The sequence below is a fragment of the Mya arenaria genome, chromosome 15 (assembly GCF_026914265.1).
Source record: "Mya arenaria isolate MELC-2E11 chromosome 15, ASM2691426v1".
Lineage (NCBI taxonomy): Eukaryota > Metazoa > Mollusca > Bivalvia > Myida > Myidae > Mya > Mya arenaria.
In genome coordinates this window covers 14795976-14821954 of record NC_069136.1, presented here as the reverse complement: position 1 = coordinate 14821954, position 25979 = coordinate 14795976, and the positions used below count along the sequence as shown (strand labels likewise).

Sequence of the window (25979 nt, the reverse complement as noted above, 5' to 3'; positions counted from 1 at the left end):
TACTTCACAGGCATAGCCTAAAATAGACCCAACGAATGAATCAAACAATTGACATAACGTTTTAGGCTTTAGGGGAATTTTCTTACAATTGCACAATAGTACATTTAATGCCTTTAGAGATTTTCCCGCTAAATGTTCAATATTTAAATCAAAACTTCCTGTATACTTTAGGACGGTTCCTAAATAATTAAAATTGTCAACAACCTCTATTTCATTTCCATTATACGTCCATGACTCATTGTTAAGTAAGCCACCCCTTTTTCTAAATACCATCGCCTTTGTTTTCATGCTATTTACCTCTAAACCCCAATCTAAACAATAGGAATGTAATAAATTAAGATTATTTTGCAATTCTTGCGGAGATTCACCATACAAACACATATCATCAGCGAAGAGGAATAGCATCAGTGTTATATCTTTTACTGATAGACCAGATTCAATTCCTTTCTGCAAGTACAATTCAAGATCCTCTAGAAATAGCGACACTAAAATTGGCGATAATACTTCACCTTGCCTTAACCCAACTGAATAGTAGAAAAAGTCTGAAAATTTATCACAGCTTTTAACACAGGACTTTACCTTATCATACATACTTCTTACTAACCTAAGAACTTTACCATCTATTCCACGTTGATATAATTTAAAAAATAAACCGTTTCTATATATACTATCAAAACACTTCTTTAAGTCAACAAAGGCAACATACAATCGTTTATTATCATTTAAAAAGTTCTGAACAAGCATGTGTAATGCAAATACAGCGTCAACCGTTGAACTCCCTTTGCGAAACCCAAACTGAGCATCCGATATGGTATTATTTTCATCACAAAAAGCGACAATACGTTGGTTTATAACTGTTGTGAATAATTTTGAAAGACAGGAAAGCAACGAGATGCCCCTGTAATTCTGGACTGAAGATTGATTTCCAGATTTAAACAAAGGAACAATTATGCCGTCTCGCCATTGATCAGGGAACTGTCCCGAATCCAACACTGCGTTAAAAATATCAACAACAAAGGGTCCCAAAATATCAATACATTCAATGAAATATTCATTCAATAGATAGTCTGCACCACATGACTTGTTCCGTTTAAGTTTTTTAACAGCCTGGACAATCTCGTCAAATGTTATCTTACTGTCAAGGAACTCATTTGATTCAAGAACCTTAAAGTCGTGGGTTTCGCAAAAAGTTTCTGCTTCTGCATTTGTCGTTTTAAATATATCTTCCTCTAAAGAAGAAAAATATGCGTAAAACGATTCTAAAGATATTCCCCCATTTTCATTTTTATTATTTTTATTTTTGAAAAATTTCCAGAAATCTTTTGGTTTACTAAATTTCAACTTTTCTAAATTTTAACAAGATCTTTGTACTTTTTCTTGCATTCACAAAAATATTGCCTACTTGAGTCACTCTTGCAACGATTAAAAACTCGCATTGCCTCAAGATACACGTTTCTGACATGTTCACACTCTGTGTCAAACCATTCTTTATTTTTTAACAGTGAACCTGAACGGCGATTATCAGCTTTATAATGAAAGTTCTTTAAAAATAATGGGTCTGCCACATCGCGAATCACACGTGTAAAATTTTCAACCAATTTATTTATAGAGTCTTTGCTCGAAATATCAATATTTTCCGTTAGGTCACATAAATACGTTAGCTGTCCTATTAAACCCGAACGAAATGCAGTTTTACCCTTGTCTTCCCATAAACACCTAGTTTTCGACATAACATCGCTCACATTTGACACACCATTGCAACATAAAGAAAAACTTAAAGCTGTGTGATCACTCCATTCAGTAATCGGTTCAACGACAAAGCGTGCTATGCACGAGAAATTACAGGTGTTTGTCAATAAATAATCTATCAATGATGTACCGTTACTGCTTACGAATGTGTAAGCTCCAATCCCGTGGTCGTCCCCAATTCGCCCGTTTACAATTCTTAGACACAAAGACTTACACAAATCTAATAGCTTAGTCCCGAGATAACTAAAATCATCTACTGTCTCTAATAGAGCATTGTTTAAGTAGAAAACAGGCTTATTTCTCAATTTACCTCGTGAAAAAATTACAACTTTAGTCTTATCAGTATTAACATGCAAATGCCATAAAACACAATAATCTTGCATACAATTAAGCGCCTGTTGAAGAGCAGTTTGACTTTCAGCAAAAACAACAGTATCATCTGCATACAAAAGTAAATATAACTTTAAGAATACATCAACATCATTATCACTCAATTGTTCATGAATTTGACTTGAAAGAAAGTCAAGACCTTCACACTGACTAGACATATACGAGACTAAATCATTCAGAAATATAGAAAACAATATAGGGGAAAGATTTTCCCCTTGCCGGACACCTATGAAACTACAAAATGTATCAGATAAAACATTATTAACTTTGACACATGACTTAGCTTTTGCATAAATATTATATATTACTCTTAGAACATTACCATCAATATTATGGCTTAACAATTTTCTCCAAAGTGCAGTTCTTTCGATGCTATCAAAAGCTTTTCTATAATCAACAAAAGCACAGTACAGTCTCTTACGTTTAGACAAATAAAAATCAATCAACATTTTCATGGAAAAAATATGATCAATAGTACCATAACTTTTACGAAAACCTGCCTGTTCCTCTGCTAATAAACCACTGTCTTCTAGAAAGAAATTAATTCTGTTATTTAAAACTGAAGTAAAAAGCTTTCCCAAACAACTTAAAATTGTAATACCTCTATAATTATCTGGGTTATTTACATCACCTTTATTTTTGTAAATAGGTAAAATGACACCAGTACACCAGAGATCAGGCACTTTCCCTGATTCAAGAATAAGATTAAACAAATTTACAATATATTGGTAACAATGCATCTTTAGAGTACTTGATGTATTCATTTAAAAGATTATCCTTAGGTGAACATGCCTTATTGTTTTTCAACAATTTAATAACTTTATTAATTTCAGCAACTGAAAATGGCTGGTTTAAAGCATCATTATAATCAGAAACTGAATTAATATCAAACATATCATCAATATCAACATCATTGAGCTTTTGAAAATGAGTATAGAAAGCTTCCATTGAAACCTTATTAAGGACTTCTTTACGTTCCCCTGAAAATTTATTAAGAAGACACCAATATTCCTTAGGTTTACTATACCTAAGGTTCTTCAATTTCTGAGCTATACAATCATGGTAATCTTTAAATTTAGAATTTAAAACCTCTTTATAAGCTTTACTATGATTTTTCAAGCTTACAAAATTATTATGTGAGCGAAAACGTCTATATTTTTGTTTTGAACCATAAAATTCTTTTTGTTTAGCCTTACATTCATTATCAAACCATGGCTTAGTCTTACTTTTAAAAATATTTTGTTTCTTTTTAACTTTGAACAATTTACATTTATCAGCTGCATCAGTAAGTATTTTTCCTGTTTTCATAGTAATATCATTAATCAAATCTGATGTACAAGGACCGTCTACTTGAATCCTATCAATAAACAAAGACAGTTGTTCAACACTTTCTTGATCTATACAATTTATAAAATCATTTAAACTATCAGGATTCCAAGTAGGTTTTACATTATTGGCGTCATCGCTAATATCATTAGAGATTTCTTCAACAACAGGTAATGGTTCCGCTCCAACAGTTATGTAAATAGGATTATGGACATCTGACAATAAAGGATCAAAAGACAAAATTTCGAAATTTCGAATACAAGGAAAAAGTTCTGGAGATAATACAACATAATCAATAACACTTGCATTTTTACAGGTAAAATTACCAACAAAGGCATCTTTAAACAATCTGCCATTGGCAATATGCACATCAAGTGATTTACATAGATCAATAAATCTGTGACCATAATTATTACAAGTATAATCTTCAGAATATCTTTCTGAAGGAAAACCTAGAACATCGAGATTATTCTTATTCAATAGCATTTCAGTTTCAATATCAAGTAACTCATCCGAAATATGTTGATCAACAGAAATAAAATCAGACAATAAACCAGAACGAGCATTGAAATCTCCTATCATACAGACTAAAAGACCTTCGGAACGAAAATCAACAATATCAGATTCAATCTGATCAAATATTTCGATACTTGAATAAGGAGAACCCTCGGGAGGTATGTAAATTGCTACAAATACACATTTAGTATCAAGAATAGATTCATCAATTTGAAACCAAATACAGTTTTCATTTGAATTTTCAAAAAAACTAATTTTACTCCAAAGACTATTGCATACCAATACCCCAACACCACCAGATTTTTTAACAAACTGTTTTCTATTAATTCCAAAGAATTTGTAACCTTGTACATCAATATTATCAAACTCATCTAATTTTGTTTCATTCAAGCAAATAATGTCAAACTTCTTAATAAAATCATCAAAGTCTGGATATTTTAGTTTAGAAGATAGACCACATACATTCAGACTAACTATTTTTAACTTATTTACATTAAGTGAACAATAAGAATGATCAGAATGTTGTTGATCATTGAAAAGGTCACTGATATTTAAATGCTGGTCAGAATCACTGTCACAAATGTCATCATCCTCCTTTTCCTATTCTAGTGCTTCCAGTCCAAGTCTTTTCAGGTCCACTTCTATGCCCAACACATGCAGATCATCTGGTGTGGCAACCGTATACTGCTTTCCATCCTTTTGACAGTGTAAGTTGCCGTCTCTGGAATGGATCCTAGACACACCAACTGTTTCTTTCAGAACAGACTTAAGTTTCATACGGAGTTGAGTGAGATCATCAGTGATGAATATGTTTTTATACTTTTCCATTTAGGCAAGATTCTTCTTATTTCTGAAGACTAGGTGAACACTCTGCCTGGACACAAATCTAACAATAATCTGCCTGGGTTTGCCAGCACCGTTAGTTTTACCATATTACATATCCTTGGCTACAAACCGCGTTAATATATATATGGTTCATTACAACCAAGCATGTACAAAATCTGCACAATGGACAGTATCAATCTTCTCAGCCCAAACGAATGAGAAATACCTAAGCTTCTGAAAGACTGTATAGCGGCATCTGATGTCAGTTTTATATTGAAAGAGGGGTGAAGTTGTCTGCAGAGGACGATTGAATAACATAAATTGTTCCGAACTGGGAGGAGTTTAGTTTCTTTCAATTCCTTAAAGGGACTCGCATATGTTTTGATACCAAAAAATGTTTTCCTAGCAAAGGTAATATTATAAAAGTTGGTTTACTCTTTCATACAGTAATGCCAACATTAGATAACAAGCAATAATGCAACTATTTTGAAACAGGGACTTATCAGTGCAACTAAACCGGGTTTATGTTTAAACTTTTTGCTACTAAGCTTGTTTCTGTAGCTTTTTGCATAAATATTCAAAGACAAAATTAGAGCATATATCAACATTTGTTAAAGGGTTCCGACGGTAAGTTTTTTAAAACTTCTGATGAATTGACACACTTTATTTAGTATTCTAAAAATAAAAAAACGTATAAAGTGCATTTTAAAAATATAAGCGAGCCCTTTAATTGTTCTTTTCAAAGCTTACACTCTCTTAATTTATATGTATAAAGTTTACAATCCGAGAACGAAGCTGCCACCTACTCGTAGGCATATATTCGCCGTGATTATGAAACAAATTTAATCAAAAGTTTGTACTTTTCTTACCATTCAAAAGAACCATATATTTCCCCATATTTAAAAAAAAATGTATCAAGAGAATACGATTAACGCTAAGTTAATATATTGATTGTTATCACGACTGATTTTAGAATTCACGCTGTACCGAATCGTAAGTTGCCAAATACACGTATAGAAAAGTCGTAAATCTTAAGAGCAGTATTAGTTTGTTTTCCCAATTTTCAAGGCGAAAACAAACTGACATAGAAATAAATAGAATCAATCAGGCATAGCAATGCTGGCCACAAAGGCAAAATACCTGTATTTTAGACTCTTTTGGGGAGACAAGGTACGAAATTTCCATCAATTTGTGCTTTAGATTGTGTTATTTCTCGTTTTACATTTTGGGTTCATCTTGTTACAAAACATTTGAAATATTGCTGTATGGTGCTGAAAAATGTTTTGTTAAATGCAAGAAAACAATCAATGTACTGTCTGAATTCTTTGAGAATCACATGGAAAATCTATCAAATTTCAATTCTCCCTATTAGGTATGGTGTTGGCACAAACTAGTTTAAACCCCTAGTAAATGTACATTTTACTGACCGTTCCATGGCCTTACCTAACAATCCTTGATATACACCCTTAGTTTTTTATTATTTTTTTTTATATCTAGTGAGTTGTTTGTGGATGTTTGTGCTGTTGTTCTATATTTCTGGTTTGTGATTGTTTGTTTTTGTGTTCTTTGTCTTTGGCCTGTGCCATTAAACGGGGTTTATGTACAAACTTTCGACTACTTTACTTGTTTCTTTAGTTTTTCATATACATGCAGCTTAAATGATGCTAAATTTTATGGCTGACTAGGTATACAGTGTGAATTTATTTGTGTATCTACTACCTTTAACTAGTTCTCGAACGGAAATCTTATACACAACGAAGAAATAAGAATATAACCGGACAAATTGAAACTATTTTCTTTGTTTTCCATCATGTTTGTGCACTTTTTATTACAATCTATTTCTAATCAGACTTTCGGGGAAGAGCTGGGAGTCAATAAATTGTTCAAACAGCGTTCTGATGATTTATGCAGAGCCTGAAATCAGAAAAGAATGTACCTGCAATAAAAGAAATAGTAGACGAATTAGTTTCATAAGTAAAGGTCAATCCAGTATATATAAGCCAAAGTACTGGCTCTCATAATGAAAAAAGCACAGCATAGATTATTCGGAGCTCCTTGGCTAATTTCCATCAAAAACAACCTCGGATATATCTATGGACGGTTTTCAATGTCAGAATTATTTAGATTTAACTACAATGCATGTAGATGGCGTAGTAATTTCAATAAGGAAGTTAGCCCGAAGGACTTTACTCTTAGAAATATCAATTACTTATGCATTAAATAACTGGAAATCAATTTGAACTAAATAATACATATTACACGTTAGAACACTTCATGTCATTAACATTATAACAAAGAGATGAATATCCAATATATATCTTTATTTTCAGGCATAAGCATCAATGTTCTAGTCTGCAGATTTTAAAAACCTCCAGGGAATCAAACAGTTGAATGTAATAAAGTGACAATATTAATTGATATTGTTATTTTAAATTTTACGAACTTCTACTAATCAACAGACAATTCCGAGGTTGATTTTCGATTCCGATTTAGCATATATATATATAAGCCAACCTTCCATAAATATTCAGAATGTGTTATGGAAAAGTCTTAACTGATTTGTTATTTGCGTTGTATGTTACAGAGTGTAACATGTCATTCCTATATCATTCCCATAATTATAACACAACTTTCAAAGTTCTAGAAACACTATTTGGTTCCATCCTATAATTTCACTTTGCTATTGGTTGCCCCCTTTTCATAACTGTCTCATAATTTCGTTATGGAGTCACACAAAATAATTTCTAGCGAAATTCTTAAAATTAGAGCTCTATTATTAAAACGGTATGTTTGACTTTAGGCTTGCAATTACAACATTATATTTAATCGAGTACCTCCTAGATACCGTTTGGTGTATGTCCATAAAGGTCAAGAAATAAGCTAAATTATAACAAAGTTTTAAAACAGTCGTTGACAACATATTCTTTATGAACGAGGGCGTTTAAATATACAGTACGTATGCATGTTAAATCCGTCTGTGTTTCACTTAAAAAAATATGTTCCTTTGGCGACAGTTCTACCTACAAAAGAAATCGTTAGGATTTAATGAAAGCGAGCCTTACAAGAACGCCAACTTTCCATAATCCCCTTTAACGAGATGACTACTTCAATCTTCTTAGACTCACCGCCGTAATGACATTATTTATATTCACCCGGCGCTTCTAGAGTTTAATTATGCATAAGTTCTGACTATAATTAACGAGAAAATAGCAGCCCCTATGGTATATGCAATTAAGTGTCTCGATTATAAACCAGTACAGAGAAGTCTTGTTAATGAATAAAACGTTATAAGTATCTTCGTCATTTGGACGTATCCGTTCTGCAAATTAGAGCTTTTTTCTTATTGTGTCAATGGCCGTAATGTTAAACATTAAATCTGTGTGACCCCATATAGTTTTGGTATTTTTCGAAAAGGTATTTCCTACTGACAACGTATATATTGTAATTTAGATGACCGGCTGCTCATAACAGATAAGGTTATTGCAACTTATTTTGATGTTATTTTTGGAACTGAAAAAGAACATACAATGACCTATATTTTCGGTATAATTATTCCATGTACTTTCAGTTCACACCAAACCCTTTCAAATGATAATGAAAAATTAATTGGGTCGCCAAGTATCCAAGTGCCATGTTTATCGGAAACCTTAAGTCCAATTATTATTACTCCGTTCTCAGGGGTGTCTGCTGTAAATTATCTAAAGGTACAGGCAACCTAGATACACTTCAACATTTTTGTAGCTGTTAGGTAATAATTTCAGTGTAGTATAAATGACATCAAATTACAGAGAAAGTTCATTAGAAAATTTCCACCAAATAAATGTGTAATTCGACTGCACCAATAATAGTTGAAACAAAGAAGATATTCAAATATTCATGTTAGGCGTATTTGCAATACTAGATGGATGTATTATGTAGTCCTAGATGGATACTTTTCGGTAAAATGTCATTATAGTACACTCTGGTTAAATTGCTATAAAACGTTATTTCAATACTCGATGGACACATTCCTGTAAAACGCTTTGCAATAATTGTCGAATTCATTTTAGCAAAACGCCATTGTAGTACACAATATATACTTTCTGTGAAACATCTTTTCAGTACTCGATAGAAACATTTGTAAACTGAGATTGCAATACTCGATGTATTCAATTCTATATAATGTTTTTGCAATATCCAATGTATACAGTTCTGTAAATGAACATTCCAATACGCGAGCGGTACATGTCTTTATAACGTTCTTGAAATACTTGATGGATACATTTCTGTAAAACATCAGTGTAATACTTGATATATTAATTTGTGTTAAACGTCCTTGCAATACCTGATGGTTACATTTATGTAAAGCGACTTGCAATATTCTGTTCAACACCATTGATTATTCTACAAAGAACCCAATGGTTCAGGGCATTTCACTCTCCCGAATCCCAAATGTTAGAATAGCCTTGGCAACAGTCTTTTGCCATTTGCTTTCATCCCCATTGTCAGACGTGACAATTTGTCATTTTAGCTAACGTAACTAATACAGAAGCAGAATGTTTATGAAGACACCCAGTTGTCTTTTATACATAGTTCATGGCGCGTGAGACTATGAGAATAGGGATGCTGTATTTTAGTGTTTATGTTATTAATTCTAAATGTTTACGATGCTCTATATTATCATAACTCTCTGATGAAATAAATAAACGACGCAGTGTTAATGATTAAAGTTCTTTTTAACAATCACTATGTGCTAAGCATACATTGAAATATTTATGCATACCAACATTAAATTGGCATTAGTGCTTTAAAATACATTTCATTTAGCTTGTTCGAGAATAAATGTATGTAATACAGCTGCATTAACCATATTATATAGTGTTGTCGTTACCATCAACAATATTCTAAACTTAGAATAAATTCAGATCAAGAATTGTCAAGACAGTCATTGCTCATCATACATACCTTAACCATGGACTTGGCATTAGCAATGTCTTGTTGTTACATTCTGACATTATTTTAAAGAAGTAATTAGGGCACATAATATTATCCTGCCGTACTTCATTCAAATAGTCAGACATCTGTCTTCCATACAATGGGCATGTCAAAAGAAAGTGGAACTCTTCTTCTATATGGATGTTTCTTTGTTTTTATCAAAACGGACAACATCTAAACACAAACACAACTATACTGATAAATCGTTGATTAATCTTAACCTTAATAAACCTTGCACCATCAAAAACGATGACGGTTTTGATGTGGAAGGTACGGTTTCCCCAACGTTGCTATTGTATTTGAAGTTGCATACGGTTCGATTGTCATCATATCTGTTAGGCCAGAGACAGCTTACGAAAACGTAAATTATCAATCACTGCCCGCCAGTAATCATATCATGACTCGATCATTTTTGTCGGACTAGAGACAATTAGCTACTTATGACCGACCATTATTCATCACTGACCGCCAGTAGACTTATCATAACTCGATCATATATGTCAGGCCACAGACAACTAACTAGTATTTATGCCCGACCACTGCCCGCCCGTTATTCAAACATGACTGGACGGGTCGTTCTTCTGTTTTGGATATCGTTAACTAATTTAAAAAGTCATATATTATTTTTAAATGCACATCCCACTCAAAATGTCAAAAGACTAGTACTTACAAATCAAACAAAATGCATTCGTGTTTACGAATTACTGAGTGTTGATCCTGATACAGGACTAGAGTGTCTAAATTTTGAGAAAAGAACATAACAGCAGGTATAATACATCAGAAAGTATGCCATATGCTTTTACATTCGATATTTTGCAGGACTCAAAACACGGTGAGGCATACACATGTACACCGTAAGTAATTGACAAGATAATCAAATCAGGACAACTATATCCTATTGGGAAACTATCATGATGCTTAATTATTCAATCACAACGCTAAATGAGTATATTATACCGTTCTATATCATTATCATCGTGCGTATAAATTATGCATCCTGTATAACATTATTCCAAGTGTAATAAAGCAATAGAGCTATCATTTCAGGTGCTAAACATAGGGGTAATAAGTCCTATTATACATACAGGCAGTTGACAACCGTCCTTGTAACGTGTGTGTCGGGTGTGGTTTATAACCCCATTATTTATTAATGACCACGTATGTGCTGTATGTCTCTTGTAACGTTGTATTCTCCGTGAGTTGTCTATTAGGTCATTGACAGTGTCTTTGCTATGGAATTGGCTACTCGGCTTGCCCCCTTGGAGTTTCCATAAAATTGTAGCTGACAATAAAAAAATTGCCTGTTACACATGAAAAGCCGCACAAAATCTCATTTATGATTTGCTTGCTTGGAACAATGTAATGAAATTCAAAATCACCGGTATTAGAAAAAAAAACTTATATTCACTGGCAAAAAGTGATGTTTTTGTTAACAATCCGCCGATCGAAACAGGATGTTGTGTCAATCCCGTATTACGCTTTTATAAAATAAGCGAAAATAGAATAAATGTCAGTGACAACATTTCGTGCAAAACTTAATTGTGGATCTATTTTATGTCTTAAAACAGAGAGATGTTCGGGAAATTATTACTAAAAACATATCTGTAATAACACACAAGCCGATAATATCGATGTAGATCCCGTTTTATGGACCACAGAACATTTCATTAAAGCCATTTATCGCGAATTCGTCTAGGTTTATTTCATTTTCTATGGCCAATAAAACAGGTTATAAAACCATATTATCACGTTGGAAAATAACTGTAATTGTTTTAATACATAGACGCCAAGCAATCAAGCGAACATTTATTACATGTTGACATTCGTCAATGGGCTTGACAACACTGTGTCAGTTAACAAAGAAATAAGTATATTTGTTGTATATTATAGAAAGTGTTTAATGCTTCATCAAAATATTACCCTTTCAAAAAACGAATACAGAAAATAGTCTAGAAAAGTGTATAATATGTATTAACACTTCGCTAGTGTATGCCGATCATAAAATACGAAAGTCACAAGAGCCAAACAGCAAAAAGAAATTGACTGACATCGAAGCAAGGATTTCGTGTCTTTTTTCGTATAGCGTGATATGTCTTAGAATAATTGAAAGATTGATGAGCGCTGTTGTTACGGGAATTAAATGTCACAAATGTTTTCTAGTACTGTTCGAGCATTCCTACCATTTTTACACAGTTTTTATACAAAAACTTTCAGGAAACAAGAATCATAGGAGGAAGCGCATGGTTTTCTATAATTTGCTTCATATGTTGATATAAAAAATGTAGTTATGCATTCTGGAATGAATAAAAAGGTTCTGAGATACTAAATTAAATGTCATCGAACATGCATAAAACAGCTTGTGATCATCTGATAAATGAACGTGTGACGAAATGTGTCTCTCGTTCGGCCTCGAACCGTGTGCCACCTAACAAGCTTTTCGTTAAAGTATTGACTAATGGGCTTGTCCCTGTTATTAAAATTGTTTTATTGGCTTTATTGCCGTTGCGTAAAGACTCTTTTTGTAATAAAAGTAGTAAATACAAGTAACAAAAGGGCCATGACTCTGAAGTGTATTTTTGCCAGATGTCCAATTCACAATGCTGACCATCATTCATGTTAAGTGTCAGGAGTGTAAGAGGAAAATTTAGAGTGATATGCTACACAATTATATCATGCTTTACAAATTCAAGATGAAAACTTGTTTATATATAGCGAAATGTAAGAAGAATTGCAGATGCACAATTTCCTATGCTGACCAAAGGTCCTGTTTTATGTTTGAATGTGTAATAATTTGGAGGTACATGGTACTCATAATTTTCTATGGTGAGCTGACATAAAAAAACATCTGAGTGAGAATTTTCATAGTATACAGTTATCTGTACTGATATAATGTAAATCATAATGTAGCAATTCCCTTGACCAATAAAGTGTTAAGATCATTCAGTATAATCGATTGAAAAATCTAAATGTTAATAAATAATGGTAACCATGGGCATTCATTCCCTTGGCTGGTGTCACCATTAGAACCGTCTGGGTCTTTGTCTACAGCAAATCAACCACAAATGCGCCTCTCGCTCCAGTGGACACGATCACGAGTTATTGTTTGAACTAGGAACAGTGGATTTAATATTGACATTTGAATCTTGCTTTCGTACGAATTGTTATTTTGTCTGTTCTGTAATCTGAAGCTATCACTCAGTTTGTTGTTATGTTTATCGTTCTTTATTTCGTTTCTATTCATAAAGCACACCACAAACTGTCATTGGGGAGACATATTTACCATGTGAACACCACATTTCGAGGACAACTACAATCTTTCGTACTGAAAACTAATATCATTTCTGCGTTTTATTAACGAACTAGACTGACAACATCAATATTAAAAGGATTGAATATAGCATGTAACTAACAAATTCAAGGACGGTCTAGAACAGTAATAAACTTTGCCATCAATAATTGTGGAGATTTATGCGGCACACAAGGTGGGTTAAGAACGCACGTTGTCAAAGAGCAAGAATTTCTATAGCCACTCACATGAAGTATATACAAAAAAACAATGTATCTTTGATCAATTATTCATTACAAATTTCTGTACGAACTACATCGTTCGAACGTAGGTGAAAGATTGCCATGAACATTTCAATTTCAACACTGTTGACACGTTTGATGAAAGAAAAATTGACTGGCATCAGCCTTTGATATTTAGAGATTGGACGCTGGCTATGATGTCAATGATATCAAAAACGCATCGAGAGACTAACGTCTGCTATCAATAAAAATAATGATGACATCTTGATAAAAATATTTTGGATTCGAAATATTTCAAATTTATTTTGCTTATTGCAGTTTGTTTTTTTAATATATTTTCAACCCAAGTTGAGTTAGAAGTCTTAATCTTAGTCTGATAGTAGTTGATGACTGGTGTCCTGCTTCTATATATCATATTCAAAATTCAACGGATTACTATTTATTAATATCCCTTGATGTTTGACGATTGTTCGAGCACATGATCACCCTATGATCCAGCATTAACGCTTTCCCGTGCACATAGAATATGTCTATGAAAGGATTCATGTCGATTTCCCTTTCAAAAGTGTCCCTTTTCTAGTTTATTACCAACATTTACTTGCCACAGCAAATTTCATCAGGACACACTATGTTCTTATTACATAACATTTTCCGAAATTCCAAATGTCATTATAAATATTGTAGCACCCTCGCTATTAAACCGCGTCCTATACACTAAGCCGTACAATCGTATAGTTATAAAATCAAAACAACCACGTCCGATGATACACATTTTATTGTTAGCAACTATTTGTTTCTTAGTTCCAATTAATTTGATCTATTAAAGAAGAGCAAAGCTGACTCTGAGATCTTAAGCTGGCAGACTGCCTGATCTCGGTCCGTAGACCTGAAGATTTAAACCCAGTTACATCTCAACTATCCTAACGAGAAGCAGACTCCAAACTCTCAAATAACTATCCCTTAAGCTCCGGATGAGTGTTTTTATATTTCGCAATTGACCCAAATTGCAGTTGACCATTCAGAAGTTTTCCTAATTTTCCTTCATAGTTTAACGAAATCAGGTGGTACATTTGACCTCACGTGACCATACTCAAAGTATCTTACTGGCTTTCGCAACAAAAAGGAGCTTGTCAATCAATACATCTGGTGACGTCAAAATGGACTAGACCAAACCCCTTTGATAGGATTTCAGTAAGCAAGGTAATTAAGCTCATCTCTAGACAGTAATTAAATTAGCCATTAGCGGTTGAACTTGGTCGATGGCACCAAGTAATATATGAGTTTATCAGAAAGCAGATCATTTGATAGTTATTATTCAAGCCTTAGGGCCGTAATTAACATATGATAAGGAGATTAACCTTTCCATCTATTCTTGGGATACCTAATTGACACCTGCCGGTAACAGTAATGAAGCTCAAATAAAAATAACTCTATGGCATTTTGACCATTTAGTAGCTAAAACGAGTAATGACCTTAGCAGATTGGCGAGTGTCATTGTGTTACACTATTTTGTCGATGGCCTTGGGTTAAGATTTTCAGCTCCTCACGTAAATAATTACGGACAGTTCCTTTTTCCGAACGATATTGAATTACACAAAATATCTATATTTCGCTTACAGTTAAAATGATAAGGGAAGACATATTCTTGGAAAAGTGAAACAATTGTTAATCAACTAAGCAGTTTTAGCATTTTTTAACGTACTGGCTTATGAGGACGCTTATTGCATTTACAAATTCGCTTAAATAAAGAGTATTAAAGCGACTAGACACCAGATGGTCCAGAAATATTCAAATACATTATTTTCCCAAAACAAGCATAGAATTCACAATGCAAGCAAGTAGAAGACAGATAGTACGTCATTTTACATATTTGAAATGATAAACGCAACAATCATGTTGCTGTCTCAACTGTGGTTCACCATTTAAAAATAGCGCATAATGGTTTCCCAGTTTAAATCATATCTATTTATGAGTACAGATAAATATACCGACGCTATTTTTAAACTTACTGGGATTTACGTGGTAGACAACCTAGAAAATGTCGAATTACAAAATTGCGCAAAAAATGCGAAAAATGCATGATTCGTAGGCGATGGGATACATCAGTAAGTAAGTTAATTTTCTTTGTTTCTTCCTCTTGTATCATCTTGTGTCTAGTGTCTTTAAAGTTACGGTTTTATATGATTTAAACTTCCTTTAACATCTGAAAGTGTATGTAACAATGTTCTCAATTTGAAAGATTGATGCTTCAGTAATTCCTTCTTAATGTTAACAATAAATTAAGGAGATAGTATTAAGTTTGTGTTAAGTGCAGCTATATATTACCATTGGTTTTAGCTTGACATTCTTATGTTGACAGTTAGTTCAGCTTTTATACAAAAGGTTTTTGATTTAAGATAACAAGTTTTACGATATTATAAAGTGCAGCTGAATTTAATTTAAGTCAACCTGATTTTAAGAGCAGTTATACGTAGTTAAATTTTCACGTTAAAAGCTTTGAAAATGAAACGACATTTTGTACTTATACCAAGAGGACATGTTCTGCATAAGTAAGAGGACATACACTTTCATTACATACACATACACTTTAAAAATTTGTTCATTAAATTCCCTGAATAATAATAATAATAATAATAATAATAATATTAATAATAATAATAATAATAATAATAATAATAACTTCATTAAATGCTAAAATTTACTTTTTTACACATATATTTGTCGCCTACATGTTTGGCTAAAGTAAAGACCAGAAACCCCTAATGCGGACTGGATTGTATTCCAATTCTACAAATTAAGCAGATAGATGATTTACATATCAAGCAGATTTATTTCATTACGGCAGAAAGTTACGACGCTAAGATGAACTGGGTTGACACTAACGTTATTTACGAAACAAATTTGGCTATTTCCTATCATAATGATAACACAGCCGTTTCAACCAAGGCAATGTTTTAGGGAGAAATGCTTAGTCAGGATCGAAATAGTGTTTCTAAAAGGGCTTGATAAGGCTGCCTTTAAAATGGCCTACTTCGGACCTTCGCCAGAAAATAAGTATTATATCACTTGAAGGTGAATGTTTTTGCTAAAGGAATGAAACCAATATTAGTTTAATTTATCATAAAATTACAAATGTCACCTTCAATAAAATTAATACATAGCGTCGGCGACTTTTCGAGTATTTTAAGAAGGTTGACGTTGTAACTTTAATTTAAATGAATGAAAGAGAATAAATATATTTCTTCCTAAAAAGCGTTTCAATTTAAACAAAACAAAATGCTTATATTAATGAAATATATGCACCAATAACTTAACAGATCACTGATAATGTGGCATACTTACAGTAAAAGATCGTACGCAACCCCCTTTGCAATATTTCATGATCGGCGTGCCAAACCATGCGTCACTACAACAAATTGTTTTATATAAAAAATATCACATCGGAAAAGTATCTATACAACCGGTTGCTGCATGCTGTTTGGCTGTTGAAGTTTATTAATATCTCGATAAACAATTATAATAACCAACTTCCAATAAAAAGCTTATTTTTTTAAACCAGATGCGATTTGAAAACAATTCAGCAGTATATTTTGATGATTGCCGTTTCAATTTATATGCAAAATTCTCACATATTTACATTTATTCCAACATCCAACACGTTACATTTAAGTTATGGGACGTATAACCTTGCATGTGCATTACGTCTCGGTGCCGATTGTATTTATAGCAGCCGAATCTAACCGGAGGCGGAGACGAAAGCGGATATTTACTCCGATTTTATCAACATCATAACTGAAAAATGTCCGTTAATGATCTGAGATATCCGAGTTCGTTGAAATCGTATAAAGTTTCACTACGTAATTGGCAAACAATTTTATCATGTTTAGATTAATATTATAAATGTTTATTTTTCATTATTTGAAGCTATATGTTCTGCTGCCACATATAGCACTTTGAATAAAGGTTAATGCAATTTAATAATTGATATATAGATAGACAGTCACTCATTTGTCCAATCAGTCATCGGATTATCATTTTATATTACTCTCTTTTTCTACAAAAGTTTAATTCCATTCATATTAGTAGACGTAAATGAGAGTAGGTTGTCTTCTGCAAACAGACGTGTATTGTTTGTAATATTGTCAGCCATACCATCAACGTTTATTGAAAACAAACAAGGTACCAAGGACTTACTCTTGAGGTGTACCAACAGTACAACGCATTGCAAGTAAAGTGGCCTTTCCAAATCTAGCTCGTTTTGTTCGGTGATTTAGACTATTTTCCAACAACTTTAGAAGTATAACTGTAATTCCAGATTTGCTGAATTTATATTCTTGACCCAAACTCGTTCGAATGCTTTTGAAAGATCAAAAATACAGCACACACATAGCAACAATCATAAACCAGAAACGTATCATTGAAAACAGGTCCTTATGCTTTTTTGTCGTCTACTTATCTATTCTAAATCAATTCTCAACAAGTTTGGTTTAAACTAATGTTATACATTTTAATTTCTAAATATACCATTTGTATTACAAAACACCACATTGTTTCCTTCGAAAAAGGTATGGTTGATGAGTTTGAATACTACTACACAAGTTAAATCCCAAATAAAGTTTACCGGTCCAATAGAGCAATTTTGGTACGTGAAACATTCGTAAACACAAAATGAAAATAATGAAATTTAGGTTCAAACCTATTTCTGAAACGTTTGAAATTATAGATATTTTCAATTTGTCTTTGAAATTCAGTGTAAGATATGCATGCCAACTTAGTGTGCAAGTATACTAGCTTACTTACTTGTCAATATTTGGATGATGAGAAAATGTTGGTACTTTTTCATAAGGATTGAGGCAGAAAACAAGCGTTATTTATTGTTCTACGGGTGCTTCCTTTTATGTTTGACTATCGGCTTGATAGATGCTGTGACGGGTGTAGACTGAATAATTTCTTCTGAAACGTGCAATCTTAAGCTTAATTAACTCGTTTATCATCAGAATCTATGTTTAACGGCAGACAAGCGTCTCTTATTATGTTAAAATTTACTAATGAGTGCAAATTGGATTTTCTTTTAGATGAAATCCATACTCTGGGCGATCATTTACAGCGTTTCGACAAATTAGTACTAGACCAGAACCAATACACAGATGTTCAACCATCTACAAGGCAATTTGTTTCTCGACATTATTGGAATCGTTTGAATAAAACGTCTGGAAATTGCGACAGCAGAATTACAAAATAGATTCCAAAATTTGTGCATGTGTACTTTGAAACTCGTTGCAAACACATAATGGAAATACCCATTAGCTTATATCTATATGTATTTACAAAAATACCAAACCCGTAATCAATGTTGGACTTAAAACACAATATCTGAATATGTCGCCTGCTTAGGGCGGCCACTTTCTGAAATAGAAAATGATTAAACTATTATTAATTATGAGTAGGACCAATACGTTTTCTATTGAATAAATAGTGTTGACTCTACAATATACACTTAAATAGTATTACTGAGGATAGCAAAATACTGTCAACATTTATTTAGGTTTTAACAATTAACAATTGTTAACAATTAACAATTTATTTATTTAAAATCGATTTTGAAACAAGATTTTACAATATTTTAATAATCACTTTCTTTTGTCAATGATTGTCAAGCGCTCGTCTCCAAAACTTGAATTGCAGAAATTGATGAAGAAACGAAAACATGATTTTATTTTGATGTCGTATTCAACACATATAAAATTGCCAATATTTGAACTGTTTAAATAAAGTATTTAATTTGGTCATAACTTTAAGCAAGCAATTTTTTTCAATGCAAACAAAACGCAGGACGTGCTGTCTGATAATACTAAGGTTATATATATGCTGAAGAGGACACAACTAAATAAATAAGAATACGATAGAAAAGAACGCCTGAAAAACACCTTTGAGTGTCAATGATGTTGTTGCTGAGCAGGCGACGATCAAATGAGATTGACGATAAATAAATTTTTGTATCGCTTTTGAGAACGATTTTTTTATATGAATAAGAACTTAAAATAGCCATTTTCCTGTTGTATGTTAATTCCCTATCCCATCAAAATAAGGGGATGGTGATATTTCTTGTCAAAACCAAATGAAATCGAGTCAAATCTTCAAAATGTGTCACTAATATTAGGTTGTAAGTACTTTCTCCTTTGTCAGAGTCTCTTTAATTGTCTTTTGGGGCGGCTTTAAATATGACTTGAAATGACTTTTGAAGATAAATGTGTCATGCTAAAAATATACACCATTTGCAGACTACATATGCTGTATATTTAAACACTACTAGTAATTAATTTCGTATGTACTTGTAAATACGAAAAATAACCAGGTCAATCTGGAGAATAACGATTTGATGCTTTAATTTTAGATTAACAATTATACTTGCTTCTAAACTTAAAGGCACATTTTGTTCAGGTTTGTTGGCAATAAAGCCATGTTTTATTTTGGCATCTAGAGTCAAGTGTTTCATTCCGACGCTTTTAATAACATACATCGCATTGACAGGACATAATTATGTTCAAGACAAACTCCTGGATAAACACTATCCTTGGTATTGTACATGACAGGAAATCCGGTGCTTTATTAACAAACACGGTTGGCTTGAAAAAACATGCGTTAAGATAAATGATAGTGTAAAAGAAAAGATATAATTCGAATTCATTTAGTATAACCTATTTCAGCTGAAACTCAAATGTAAAGTTGGATCTACGCCGATGATGTTAAGGAAGCTCTATATCAAATGTGCATGTTTTGTTGGTCACACCCTTGTGCTAATTATGCATAATATATGCATGTGTAATATATAAACCCACATTATCTGTACAAATAACATCAGGCTGCACAGAAAAAGAAAAAAAAAACGTTTGCCTCTTTTTTCAAGTTCGATTAAAGAAAATGTCAAACATAGCTAGCGTGTAATATGTTAAGTTAAAGATATCGACTTATAGACAAATACAAACAACTTTTTGTAAAATGAATGTGGCAGATTTCAACAAAGAACAACACCGATATTTGGAAATATGTTCCTTATATTTATTATAGTTCAAATGACTAACATGAAATACCGCGTGTACACAGCAGAATTGCATGATCAAATTACTATGAATTATTCTTCAAAATTAATGTCCTTGGTGGCACTTTTATGACGTTTACTATCCACAGCTAATATCATCCTCTGCCAAAATAATTTGATATTAATATTTACCGCGAAATAAAATATAAACCTGTCTTCTCGATGGCTTCCGGTAAAAATCACCAGCTGCGTACATCAAATATATTACGTGGACTGCAAATAAGTGTTTGGACTAATATGGAAAGGGCAAGGCGACGTGATTTAAGAAAGATGGTATACAATTATTTTACATGATTTGAACTTGGTAAGCTCCAATTGCACCTTGAATTTAGGTTCAACGATGTGTTATGATGATTTCATCTTGTTTGATTAACATTTGGCCGATTGTTCAGAAGTTTTTTTTAAGTAAACAATGTTGTTGCCGCCTTCGTTGTTGACTTTCAATTCTTAATAAAGTTTTTTTAGCATACGATTTGACGTTATTTCCAAAATTGAAATCTAGGTGACCTCGACCAAAACAAGAACCTTAAGGAGTTACTTTAAATTAAGATATAAACGAACAGTTCTGTATAGTTCTTGTAACTCGGGTTATTTACATAATTTGTTTCAGACAAAATATTTTTACAACAAAATAACCCGTACCGTCTGCCTAAAATAGTAGCATTCATTAGCTACTAAAGCAATTTGGAAATGATCACGTGCGGGGATAGTTTCTTAGCTTAATTAATTTATACCTGAAGTCGTTTATAACCAGAATCTAGTTTAACACTAGAAAATTGTCTCGCTTAATATGTGGACAGTAACTTTAGGTGAATAATGGTTCTCACTTGAGATGGATTTTCTATATTTATAACGATTACATTCGACATTTCGCAAAACTAGTAGTAGACCAGAACGTCGTAAAAGCAATTTAAAGTATTAGTAGTAAATTACTAGACATTTTTTATCGAGAATATTGGTATCTTCTAGATAAAACTTTTTTTATAAAAATTGAGACAACTGTACTTTATATTAATGTAACATTGTTGACTTCGACACAAACGTTGTTAATGTGTATTCAGAGTAAAACTACACACAGATGCTCACTTATGATGCTCTAAAAAGATACAATTCCAGAAATCTATGTTAGTTGAACCCTGAAAAAATAAGTAAAGTCTTAATGTTTCTTCCATCAAGGTCAAAATATTGTTTGAACCTTTCATTTTAAAAAGAAACTTTGTGAATTAGAAAATATAAAGTGTGTTTGAACCTACATTCATTGTGTTTTCAAACGAATTCTTTTGAGTGTGTCGTTCGGAAGAGAGTAAAGTTGAATATAAATGGCTTTTCAGAAAATGGGACATTTTATTGTATACTTGATATCAACTTAAAACAGGTGCTTGAATGTTCTCTGTAGAGAACACTCATAGAGCACTACAGACGTTCCCAAACCAAAATAAGTATTTTCAGGAATGCAATAATAGATGGAAATATGAATGAGGATATATATCCCTCAATACAAGAATGAAAGACGATCAGAACTCGTCAATTTTTGAGTTCCATCATTATTTAGTATGCCTACCCTGGGAATAGTTGCAGAAAGAAACTGGAAGGTTAATGAATGATTCCGTGTTACTTTATATTACCCGAAAAGTTGTAGAGAGAGGAAAGCATTATGATAATTGGGCGCGAGAGAATTTTGCAGTCTATGCACGTTTTAAATATATGCAGTAATGTCAGTAGATGTCTGGAGATATATTTTTGTATGAATTGCAAGATTTTGTTACTCCAATCTTCGAGAGGACATCCTTCAGTATTCTCATGTTTGAGAAATGGCTGTTGGCTTGATGTTTTTTTATTAACATTAAAATACCGACACTTTTATTTCATTTTCCTTTGAACAGTCTAGGTGCAGTTTGTAGATTCATTTGCAATTTAGGCATTTTTAATTGTTTTTCCAATAACTGTGTTTTAACATTTACGAGTGTATTTCATATGCATGTTGATTTTAAGTTCGGACGTAACTCGGACTTCTGAAAATACCTTAACCGTAGGTCTAGTAAACTGTTAAAGGGTATTTCGGTCGCAAAATATAAACAAATTTGCTGTACCTATCTATTTTGTGATCAATTGTTTGCTTATGACAATACTATTGAACAGTTATTTCACTTTTTAGGGGGATACTTCATCTATGATATAATATAATCTGCGAAATTACTTATACTCGCACTTTCTTAATATGTCTAACGTGATATTAGCCAGCTGTAAGTGTACACGTTTGAAATTAAAAAGTTATTTAATATATCCATATGTTGTCAGCATTGATAAACATCCAGCTGTGCTCTGACTTTAGTTTTTAAATTTGAATTGCCTTTAATTTGGTAGATTTAACTTCTCGTTAAGCTCAGATACTTTTACTTGGTAGATTAAAGATCACATCACATTTAGAAAACTTACATTAAATTAGGAAGCATCAAGATGACATTAAACGGAAATCAAAAACAGGCAAATGTTTCCCTAATGTTTAGGCTAAAGAAAAGAGAATAGCCAAAGAGAAAACTGGTGACAGGCTGCTTTTCCGCAGTTATTCTCATACATAAATGTAAATAAAGAACATGCTTTACTAGCAAATTTATTCCATTACGGGGGAATACCGTGGCTAATGTAACCTGGTTTGATACTCACATTATTTACCAACCCTATCTGTCTACTTCCTCTTATCTCTAAGAAACTGTATCTTCCGTGACATCATTTTCAGGGAGAAAGGCAGAGACGGTATCGGATTATTGCCGTTGAATTGGTCGCCTTAAATGTTATTTATACAAGACAAATTGGAGATTATGAACTATAGTCAATCATAGCTATCATGTTTCTTTACGAAATGCACTTTTCGGTTTGGTTTTGTTGATTTAGTTCATCTCAACACGTTTATATCTTATAACGACGTCCTTTGGTTTTCTAATATTTGAATAATGGTCGTTAGCTCCGATGTTTTAATAAAACTTCAAAACATCGAGGCTCATACCTCATTTTGTTTCAGAAAGAGACTTTGAGCAGGTTGTAAATTAATTTTCAATTTAGACAATATAATGTTGCTGTTTTTTCTAACTAATTGTTTTCAACATAAAAGAGTGTTTTTCTTTTCTTTATATGCATGATGATGTTAAGTTCGTAAATCGAATGTCGGACGCTCGTGAAATTGTTCAATTTGACCACTTGCACAGTTGTTCATTGTATGCCAATATATATTATTTAGGTTTAAATATTATTTGCGAAATTATTAAAAAAACATGCAATCTTTATTTAAATGCATAACTTGAAAGTCAGCAGTCAGCTCTGCACCTTTAATATAAAAAAACAATGTTATTTCCTTTTCCGGTCAGGATGAAAGGATTATTTTAATTGGTAGATTTAAGTTCAGCCCCTGGTTTGGTTAATTGGTTTCAACTTCGTGGATTCGAGATCAGATCTCGTTAAGAATGCTATACATCGAATTATGGAATTTTTTAAAGTGAACATAGCATAAATTTGTTGCTATAGAACAGCCAAAGAGACAACTGGTGGTAGGCTGTTTTTAGAAAGCTATTGTCATAAATGAAGGTAAATACTAGAGAATATATTCCATTACGGGGGTCAATACCGCGGCTAATGAAAACTGGATTGAAACTCACATTATTTACCAAAGTAAAATGTCTACTTCCTCTTTTCTCTCATAAACAGTATCTACCGTGACATCATTTCCAGGCAGTAAGGCCGAACCGGTTGCGGAGTAGATTGGTCGCTTTTAATGTTATTTATTTAAGACAAAATTGAGATAAAAAATGAAATCAAGTCAAATATAGCTATCTTGTTTCTGCATGAAATGGACTTTAGGGTTTCGTTTTGTTGATTTATTTTATCTCAACTAACGTTTATATTCTATATTCTATATTCTATATACGAGATTGAAATATTTTGAATTTTTACTTATTGTATCTAGTGAAATGTGTGGTTCAAGGGAGAAAATCCGTTCGTGAAAACTCTACTTCAACCAGTAACCTATGTTTCAAAGCAGTTCTGAACATGGCGTCTTTATCATCTAGAAGACAAGTTTTAAATCGATATTAAAATGTATTTATATCTTGATTTTCAAGAACAAAGCAAAACAGACATTTCATAAAGGGTTGTGCAATACACATCGTCTACATTACATTCATTTTCTTGATATATCAAGTAAACCTGTGTATACAACATGTACAAGTGAATGGTGTAACATAAATATTTTTTTGAAATTCATTTAAATATTATATATTAAAAGAAAACAGTAATTTGTTTACAGAACGCGTGGAATGAATGCCATACAAGTAAAAAAGCCATGTCTTGAAAATGTTTCATGTTTTAGTTTTATTTCAACCATCGTCATGAATCGCAAGCAATGGGAAAAAAACACGGGAAGAACATTATAAAATATATTTCATCACAGTCAACGTATATTGAGTTCTCGGTTAATCATAATTTAATTTGTGATTTTATGTGCTGTTCGGATGACGTTTGTGTGAAAACCGTTGAATTGTTTAATGACAATGATTCATCAGAATATTAATGGAAAATGTTTTGTTACTTGATATCGAACTCATAACAGATGGTTGAATATTTCCCCATATAACATTCCTTCAGCACTACAGGCAATTCAAAACAAAATATTTATCTCAAAGAATAGAATAGTCAATACAAAATGATATTTTGTACTTGATATCCATCTCAAAAAAGGTGGTTGAATATACTCTCAGAGACCGTTCATTCAGGTCATCAGACATTTCCAAACGAAAACAATATCTATCTCAAAGAATACAAAAAAGGCAATACTTATTCTCGAGTTCTCGACAAATCGTTTCTCGTCCGTGATATAAAACTCGAAGGGGATCCGACATCTTAGATTGTATACCCTAGGAACAGCTGCAGAAATTTCAAGCGCGTCACAATTGCATATTTTTGTGGACACAATTTACACTTTATACAGTTATACAATTATTTCATAGTTTTTGTATAAAATATGTTTTACGGCATAAATAAGTCCGCATGAGAAGAATTAATTGTATTAGATGCAATATTTATGTGAAAAGCTACAGAAACAATCTCAGTAGTCGAATGTTTAAACATAAATTCCGTTTAATGGCACTGGGTTTAAAACGCCAAAGACATAGAACACAAACACAAAATCACAGCCAAGAAACATGGAACAACAGAACAAAACTCCACAAACACTGTTGTTTTCAAACGTTGTATGCATTTTGTTCTTCTGATGGATGGCTATTGTAGTATGCATTTAACCGATGACAGCATATTCTGATGTTTGAGTTCATTTTCTGTTTAGAATTTGCAGATCTGATGTCTATACGGAAAATACAACTGGCTGTCCGGTCCATATTTAGACAATTGAATGTCAATATAATAGCCATCATTCACCATCGTATCTAAACTTTGTTTTCATTTCGACACAGTCCATACGTCACAACGCATTTATTTTCTTATTCAGAAGTCATATTTCCAAGGCAGAACATCAAATCTATTTGGAAATGAAAACAAAAAGAGTTTACGTGCTTCATTAACCAAA

General features: G+C 32.5%; 1 protein-coding gene across 2 annotated transcripts in view; it reads right to left on the bottom strand.

Moving 5' to 3' along the window:
- Nucleotides 1–25979, bottom strand: part of LOC128220307 (thrombospondin-2-like) — an 83207-nt gene that overhangs the window by 45162 nt on the left and 12066 nt on the right. The window contains exon 1 of one of the 2 annotated variants that reach the window (XM_052928660.1): nt 10866–10967. The exons of the other annotated variant lie outside the window; for it this stretch is intronic. The gene's annotated coding sequence lies outside the window, so the exon portion shown is untranslated. Of the gene's footprint in view, nt 1–10865; nt 10968–25979 lie in introns of those variants that run through there. 2 annotated transcript variants of the gene reach the window in all.